Genomic DNA, 9,397 nt, shown 5'->3' on the forward strand with positions numbered 1-9,397 from the left:
ACCCAAAAAAAAGGTGTCGTTTTTCGGCCCATGTGCACAGGAAGCACCTATAAAATCACAATATTTAGGGTTTAATACTAATAATAATAATTTATAATAATTTTACAGTTTGATGACGGCGGGGGGGGGCTCCTGAAGCTCCTTCCTCCATCCTCATTGTATCCTATGAAAGTATTAGCTGCCCCCCCCCCCCACTCCCTACAATACAACTCCTTGATATTCATGTGAATAGGAAGATCTTTGTCTTTGACTGTAAAGACCCCCCCAGTCAGCCAGACCAGTTTACCCCCCCCCCCCCCCCCACAATACTGGCTGGCCCATTATTCCAGGAAATCTGTTCCATTGATATTCCAGCCAGAGTTTCCCCTAAAATGTCCAGTGGTGCGTTTAAAACCCGCCGGTGCGGTAATTCCCGTACTTAGCTGTTGTCAGGATGATTTTGGCTCCGAGTTCCCGACTGTTGGCTCCAACATTAGCTCTGCGTGTGTCATTGCAGCACACACCTAAAACATTAGATTCTGTCTAAGGGCTCATGTACATTGCAGCTGATAAACTGACCTTCAGGAGCTTTTCTGCATTTTTTTCAGCAGCCCCTGAACTCTCCCTAATGTTCTCCTATGTGTCCGTGTACACAGCGTCCTTTACAGGCAGCTGAGTTTATAGTCGGTTTTTTGAATGCAGAAAACTTGCATTCAGGAGTAGATTTTATCAGTGTTTCAAACGCAAAACGGCTGGTAGGGTTGTACCCAGGTCGATCGATCGGTTACATTCATGGTTTGAATCTCGGCTGGTAGGGTTGTAACCAAGTCGATCGATCGGTTACATTCATGGTTTGAATCTCGGCCGGTAGGGTTGTAACCAAGTCGATCGATCGGGTACATTCATGGTTTAAATCTCGGCCGGTAGGGTTGTAACCAAGTCGATCGATCGGTTACATTCATGGTTTGAATCTTGGCCGGTAGGGTTGTACCCAAGTCGATCGATCGGGTACATTCATTGTTTGAATCTCAGCCAGTAGGGTTGTACCCAGGTCGATCAATGGGGTACATTCATGGTTTGAATCTCGGCCGGTTGGGTTGTAACGAAGTCGATCGATCGGGTACTTTCATGGTTTGAATCTCGGTTGGTACTTGCTGAACCGGCCGAGATTCCAACCATCTGTGGCCAACCTTACCCGTAAACTGAATGTCACCCTTAACACTAAGGAATCGGTTGCAGTATTTTAATAAAAAATCTCTTTGGAATTAAAAAATAAAAAAGAAGATGTATTCAGGATGCAGCAGTATCACCTCCTGAGCACCTGGTAGCTGCTGCTGTACCATCCTCTGGAAAGCAATGCACTGTGGATTGCTTTTTAATGGGCAGTAGGCACAGCCATCCATGTGTTTTATGATTTTTAGGTAGTAGAAAAAATGAAAAATAAAATAATAATAATATTTAACAAAAACAAATATGATTTTACAAGTGCTACCTAGAAAAAAATAAAAAACGAAAACAAATATTATGATTTTACAAGCGCTAAATAGAAAAAAATAAAAAACGAAAACAAATATTATGATTTTACAAGCGCTAAATAGAAAAAAATAAAAAACGAAAACAAATATGATTTTACAAGTGCTACCTAGAAAAAAATAAAATAATAATAATATTTAACGAAAACAAATATTATGATTTTACAAGTGCTACCAAGAAAAAAAAAAAAATAATAATAATATTATTTATTTTTATTAGCATTGTTTTATTATTTCAAAGTAGCATCTCGTAGAAAAATCCAGCTTAAAAAAATTCTTGGCCTGGGTTGTTATTAATTGTGTTTAAGTGTATTTATTTTTATATGGCGTGTATGCGTGTATGCGTGTATGCGTGTAAACTCATTTTATTGGCTAGAATGTTCCTTTGTTCTAGTGAACTCGTGTATACATGTGCATGCCTGTATGTGCTTAATTGCGTGTTCCTCTGTGAACACAGAATTGGCGCATTTTCTTTTTATGCCCCTAAATGCTGCTCTAAAAAAATATAAATTCTAAAATTGTTGTTTTTTCTGCCCGTGTGCAGAGGTGGCACCTATAAAATCATAATGTTAACCACTTCCCTGCCACCCTGTACAGGGCGGCAGGGGTGCGCAAAATCATATATATATACGTGATTTTGCATGTCTGGGTAGGGGATATTCGTGGCTGCGGCTGTCAATCACCAGTTCCCGGCCGGTAATTTTTTCACCAGCGCCCAGTGATTTCCGATGATCACTGATGGAGAGGAGGACTGTTTTGTCAGTTAAATTGTCAGTTAACCACTTGCCTACCAGGCACTTATACCCCCTTCCTTACCAGGCCAATTTTCAGCTTTCAGCGCTGCCGCACTTTGATTGACAATTGCGCGGTCATGCAACATTGTACCCATATGAAATTTTGATCATTTTTTTCTCACAAATAGAGCTTTCTTTTGGTGGTATTTAATCGCCACTGGGCGCTTTACTTTTTGCGCTATAAATTAAAAAATGTGCAAAAAATTTGAAAAAAAAAAAAGTTTATTTGTTTCTTTTATAAAATTTTTCAAACAGGTATTTTTTCTCCTTCACTGATTTGCGTTGATGAGGCGGCACTGATGGGCACTGATAGGCGGCACTGATGGGCACTGATAGGCAGCACTAAAGGGCACTGATAGGCAGTACTAATGAGGTGGCACGGATAGGCGGCACTGATAGACAGCACTAATTAGGGGTCACGGATAGGCGGCACTGATATGCAGCACTGATAGGCGGCACTGATAGGTGACACTGATGATGGGTACTGATAGACGGCACTGACTGGCATCACTTCTGGGCACTGACTGGCGGCACTGACTGGCACAACCCCTGGGCACTGACTGGTGGCACTGACTGGCAGCACTGGTGGGTGGCACTGGTGGGTGGCACTGGTGGACAGCACTGGTGGGTGGGCACAGGTGGGTGGCACTGGTGAGCACAGGTGGGTGGCGCTGGTGGGCACAGGTGGGTGGGCACAGGTGGGTGGCACTGCTGGGCACATGTAGGTGGCACTGCAGAGTGGAACAGGTGGGGGCACTGCTGGGCACAGGTGGGGGCACCGCTGGGAATGGGTGGGCGGGGCTAGTGGGCGCACAGCTGATCGGAACTTGCGGGGGTCACTGCTGGGCACCGATCATCAGGGCACTGATCATCAGTGCCCTGATGATCGGTGCCGATCCCCGCTCTGACAACTGCCGGTTCTCGGCAGTACTTTCCTCACGATCTGACAGCGTGAGGAAAGTGCAGCCGAGAACCGGCACTTGCATTTTCCTGTGATCAGCGTGTCATTGGACACCGCTGATCACGTGGTAAAAGGCCGGTGGGATCGGCCTTTCACCACATCTCGTGATCAGCTGTGTCCGTAGGACACAGCGATCACGGAGATCGCCGGGTGCGCGCCCCCTGGGGCGCGCAGGAGAGCGCGTTCTGGGAGGACGTCATATGACGTCCACCCAGAACTGGCCGGCCGCGGTGAAGCCGTCATTCGGCTATGCGCGGTCGGCAAGTGGTTAAAGTAACTCAGCGCAAAAAATGGCCTGGTCAGGAAGGGGGGGGGTGGTAAATCCTCTGCAGGGCAATAATAATAATAATTGATAGATCTATATTAATATCACTCTTTGATTGTGGAGTTTTCTGGGGTCTCCTGATGCTTCTCCATCCTCTCTGCATCATATATACTCCTAGATTGTAAGCTCCAAGGAGCAGGGCCCTCGATCCCCTCATGTTTTGCATTGTATTGGTATTGTTCTGTCACATGTTCTGTCCCCCTTTGTAATGTACAGCGCTGAGCCAACTATTGGCGCTTTATAAATACTGTATAATAATAATAATATAAAAATATTAGCTGCCCCTCCCTCCGCAGTGAAACTCCTTCATATACATGTGAATAGGAAGATCCTTGACTGTAAAGACCCCAATTGTCTGCCCACCCAGCCAGCCACACCAGTTTACCAGCACAATGCTGGCCGACCCCTCATTCCAGGAAATCGATTCTATTGTTATTCCTGGAAATTAGTTCTATTGACATCCCAGCCACATTTTCCCCTAAATCCTCCATTTGGTACATTTAAAACCCGCCGGTGCAGTCATTCCCGGACTTACAAATTGTCAGGATGATTTTGGCCCCGTGATCCCGATTGTTGGCTCCAATACTGGCTCTGCGTGTGTTATTGCAGCACACACCTAAAATATTCAAGTCAATCCGACCCCAATCCCTAGAAACTCAATCATGTTTTAACACCCATATGGAAGAAAAATATATTTGAACTATATTTTAAAAATATTCTTCCCAAATATATTGACGTATTTGAAATACTACAATTTTGGTCATATTCAGTATATTTCAAAATATATTTTAATATATATATCTTTTTTATTTATATGTACATATGTATATTTATATATATATACACACATATACATACTGCATGTTTAAATGTGTTTTTTATTAAAAAATATATGAAAAATGTTTAGAAAAATATTTTTTAAAAAATCTGAAGAATATATTTGAAATATATATATATTTTGATTATATTCTTCGGATTTTTTTTAACATATTAAAAAGTAATTTTAATATATATTTTTACATATATTTGTAAATGCATTCCAAAAATGTAGATTTGTATTATTTGAAATGTATTTTTAAAAATATTTTTTATATATTTTGTAATAAAAACCCATAAAAAACGCATTTAAACATGCAGTATATATATATATATTGTTGCGGGGGGGTTCAATTGTTGGAGGGAACGGTCTATTGTTTCAGGCTGCTGGAGAGTCTAATAATGCTGGCTGCTAGATCTATTGTTGCTGGTGGGGGTCTATTGATTTTGGGTGGATCTATTGTTGCTAGTGTGTATTTTGTTGCAGGAGGTCTATTGTTGCTGGTGGGGGTCTATTGATCCTGGGTGGACCTATTGTTGCTAGTAGTTATTTTGTTGCAGGAGGTCTATTGGTGTTGGTGGGGATCTATTGATCCTGGGTGGATCTATTGTTGCTAGTGGGTATTTTGTTGCAGAAGGTCTATTGGTGTTGGTGGGGGTCTATTGATCCTGGGGTGGATCTATTGTTGCTAGTAGGTATTTTGTTGCAGGAGGTCTATTGTTGCTGGTGTTGGGTCTATTGATCCTGGGGTGGATCTATTGTTGCTAGTGTGTATTTTGTTGAAGGAGGTCTATTGTTGCTGCTGGGGGTTTATTGATCCTTGCTGGATCTATTGTTGCTGGTGGGGGGTCTATTGATCCTGGCATGGATCTATTGTTGCTGGTGGGGTCCTGTGATCCTGGGTTGGATCTATTGTTGCTAGTGGGTATTTTGTAGCAGGAAGTCTATTGTTGTTAGTGTGGATCTAGTGTTCTGGCGTGGATCTATTGTTGCTGGTGGGGGTATATTGATCCTGGTGTGGATCTATTGTTGCTGGTGGGGTCTCTTGATCCTGGGTTGGATCTATTGTTGCTAGCGGGTATTTTGTTGCAGGGGGTCTATTGTTGCTGGGAATCTATTGCTGCTGGAGAATCTATTATTACCTGGGGGATCGATTGTTGGCTGTAGGACATTTTAATGATTTTCACGTTATCATGAACAGATTCCATTCCAACAGGAAATGATACTTGGTTCCGTTTTCTCGAAAACGGGCGGTAAAGGGAGGTGGCTAGGGGGTGGAGTAAAGGACAGAGCTGGGAGCTGGGTAGGAGGCGGAGACTAGGGATGACTTGGATCACCTAAAGCCATGGCCATTCGCCCAGTGAAAGCACCTGTGTATATTCGTTCATTCATTGTATATTTGTTCTGTCCAAATGGGGAAAAAAACAAATGTAAACAGGCCATATCCCGTGCTGTTCGAATGTAATCATTGTCAACAGGACTCCAGATAGGTTGTGAGAATGTAAATCATTGATTTAAAATATATCATTTGGCCACTAGATGGGGACAAGTATTTAAGGAAGTTCTCATGCTCCTTGGCGCCATGGAGTGGCCAGATGCGGTATTTTCCTTTTTAAATGAATGATTTATATTCTCACAGCCTGTTTGGAGTCATTTGTTGGCCCATCCTCACATTCTCAATGTACGCACCCCATCACGGGCCAATGGGAATCCTTCATAAATCAGCCTCTAGCTTTAAAGCCATTGACCGGGGAAGAGCGTACAGATGGGGAATTCGGACTTTCCTTGCCGCATGCCTGTTCCCGGGTCAGTGACTGGAAGCAAAGCCAGAACGAGGCCAGCAATGATGAGCCCAGGCGCAGACTGACCATTCGAGCACTTGGGCACTGCCCGAGGGCCCGGGGTCAGTAGGGGGCCCCATGAGATGCCCCTGGTACTTTTTATAGGCTTTTTTGGGTGTGGTTTGAGTGTGGATGAGGACACAGGGGCCCCATGATCCCCTATTGCCCGGGGGCCCCATAAGTTGTCAGTCCACCCCTGGACGTGCTTATTGGTGATTTCATACCGGCAAGGCTGCCACCCAGCTCTGCAGTGCGCCCAGAACAGGAGAAACCTCTCCGCCATCACCCATGGCTACTAGCCGACCACCAAACCAGCACCGAATAAAGGGGCTCAATGGAGGCCTCCTCTATGAAAAGTCTCCTGGATGGGGCCCTTTAAATGGTCTGTTGCCCCCTATAGGATGCCTCTGGAAGGGTTTGCTGGGACTCGTAGTTCCCATTTATCAGCTCCCTGAGGACAAGGCTAGAATATCTGGGATGGCACTTATGTTCCTTATAAATAAAGGTGACTGCGTCTGACACGGCTGGCATTGAAAGGGTTACAATGCGTCCGGATCCAGCGTGGCCAGGACACAGGCACTCAATATGAAGGGTGATAAGAGCGGCTGGTCGCACCCATCGACTTCCTGACTGCCAGGAAAAAATGTCAATTCTATAGTAGTACCCAGAATCCACTCCCAGCATCCGCTACTCCGCCTGCATCACCAGCTACCCATCATCACTACATTATTACTATCATTATTATTATTTGGTGTAGGCAGCACCTAGAAGGCATAATATTTGTGTTGCTTAAATATTATTACTATTATTATTACTTCAACATAAATATTTGTTTAGGATTTATATGCTACTTTTAAATAATAAAAGAACGTTAATATTATTGTTATTATTATTATTATTTTATTTTTTCTAGTTAGCGCTTATAAAATCATAATATTTGTGTTGCAGGAAGAAGGAGGGGGGGGGGAACACAGTCCGCACTATGTCCCAGCTCTCTCCTCCCTGCTCCCAGTGCTGGGATAACAGGAAGGGGGGGGGAGAACACAGTCTGCACCATGTCCCAGCTCTCTCTTCCTTTCCTCGCTGCTCCCAGTGCTGGGATAACAGGAAGGAGGGGGGGGGAGAACACAGCTAGCACCATGTCCTGGCTCTCTCCTCTCTTCACTGCTCTCAGTGCTGGGATAACGGGAAGGAGAGGGGGGTAGAACACGGTCCGCACCATGTCCTGGCTCTCTCCTTCTCTCCTTGCTGTTCCCAGTGCTGGGATAACAGGTGGGGGAGAGAACACAGTCCACACCATGTCCCGGCTCTTTCCTTCTCTCCTTGCTGCTCCCAGTGCTGGGATAACAGGTGGGGGGGAGAACACAGTCCGCACCATGTCCCGGCTCTCTCCTCCTCTCCTTGCTGCTCCCAGTGCTGGGATAACAGGTAGGAGGGGGGGGAAAACAAGGTCCACATCATGTCCCGGCTCTCTCCTCACTGCTCCCAGTGCTGGGATAACAGGTAGGGGGGGGGAGGAACACGGTCCGCACCATGTCCCGGCTCTCTCCTCCTCTCCTTGCTGCTCCCAGTGCTGGGATAACAGATAAGAGGGGAGGGAGAACTCAGTCCGCATCATGTCCCGGCTCTCTCCTCCTCTCCTCGCTACTCCCACTGCTTGGCTGACAGGAGTTGTCACTACTCCTGTCAGCCTAGTAACAGCAGGAAAGCGCCCCCATCCCTACAGTCAGGGGTGTATTTGCTGCGAGGAAAACAAGGCATTTGCCTTGGGTGGCATTTTTCAGAGGGGGCGGCGCCGCCTTCCTGGAAGAAGGGACAACGGTTCTCCTGGGCATCGAGACTGAATGGTGAGTCTCTCTCCTTCTCTGGTGGAGGGGTTTGCAGTGGCATACAGGGGTCCAAGGAGGGGGGGACTGGTGGGCGGTGGGCAGACTGTGTTGCCTAGGGCAGCACAAAATCTAAATACACTTCTGTCTACAGTGAACCATTGCATCCGGGCAACCGCCTCTCCTGGCCACCCCTTGTCCCGGCCCTGATACTGACCAGTGTAGTTCAACAGACTTAGCCAGGCACGCCCCTTTTCTGATCAGACACACGCCCTCTCCACACTGACCAGTGCGCTGTGTGGTCCCACAGACTTGGTCAGGCACTCCCCTTTTCTGACCACACTCAGGGGTGGACTGACCATTTGGAAACTTGGGTACTGCCCGAGGGCCCGGGGTCAGTAGGGGGCCCCATGAGATGCCGCTGGTACCTTTTTCATAGGCTTTTTGAGTTTGGGCAAGGACACAGGGGCCCCATGATCACCTATTGGCCCCATGAGTTGTCAGTCCGCCCCTGGACACACTCCCTCTCCACAATGACCAGTGCACTGCGTAGTCCCACAGACCTGGTCAGGCACGCCCCTTTTCTGATCAGACACACACCCTTTTCACACTGACCAGTGTGCTGCGTAGTCCCACAGACCTGGTCAGGCACGCCCCTTTTCTGATCAGACACACCCCCTCTCCACACTGACCAGTGCGCTGCGTAGTCCCATAGACCTGTCAGGCACGCCCCTTTTCTGATCAGACACACCCCCTCTCCACACTGACCAGTGCGCTGCGTAGTCCCATAGACCTGTCAGGCACGCCCCTTTTCTGATCAGACACACCCCCTCTCCACACTGACCAGTGCGCTGCGTAGTCCCATAGACCTGGTCAGGCACGCCCCCTCTCTGATCACACTGTCAGCCTTGTAACAGAAGGAAAGCGCCCCCCATCCCTACAATAAACCATTGCGCCCAGGGCAGCCGCCCTCCCCGCCCACCATAACAGCCAGGCTACCAGCATTTTCAGAAGAGGGGTCAGCTGTGACAACCCCTCCGTCTTTCCTCTCCAGACCGGTTTCTGCCAACGAGAAACAAACGAACAAACGCAGGAATATTTCAGCAGTAAAAACTTCCAGAGTACGCCTCGGAAAAAATGCCAACGTATTATTTTTTAAGTTCCGCATCCCAGCAGATTGTCAGCTCTTGGGGTGAATCTTGTAGATTGTAAGCTCTAAGGAGCAGGACTCTGATTCCTCCTGTACAGGGGCGGACTGACCATTTGGAAACTCTGGCACTGCCCGAGGGCCCGGGGTCAGTAGGGGCCCCATGAGATGCCCC

This window comes from Staurois parvus, unplaced genomic scaffold (assembly GCF_062004578.1).
Source record: "Staurois parvus isolate SC_StPar_1 unplaced genomic scaffold, SC_StPar_1.0 ptg001070l, whole genome shotgun sequence".
In the NCBI taxonomy this organism is placed as follows: domain Eukaryota; kingdom Metazoa; phylum Chordata; class Amphibia; order Anura; family Ranidae; genus Staurois; species Staurois parvus.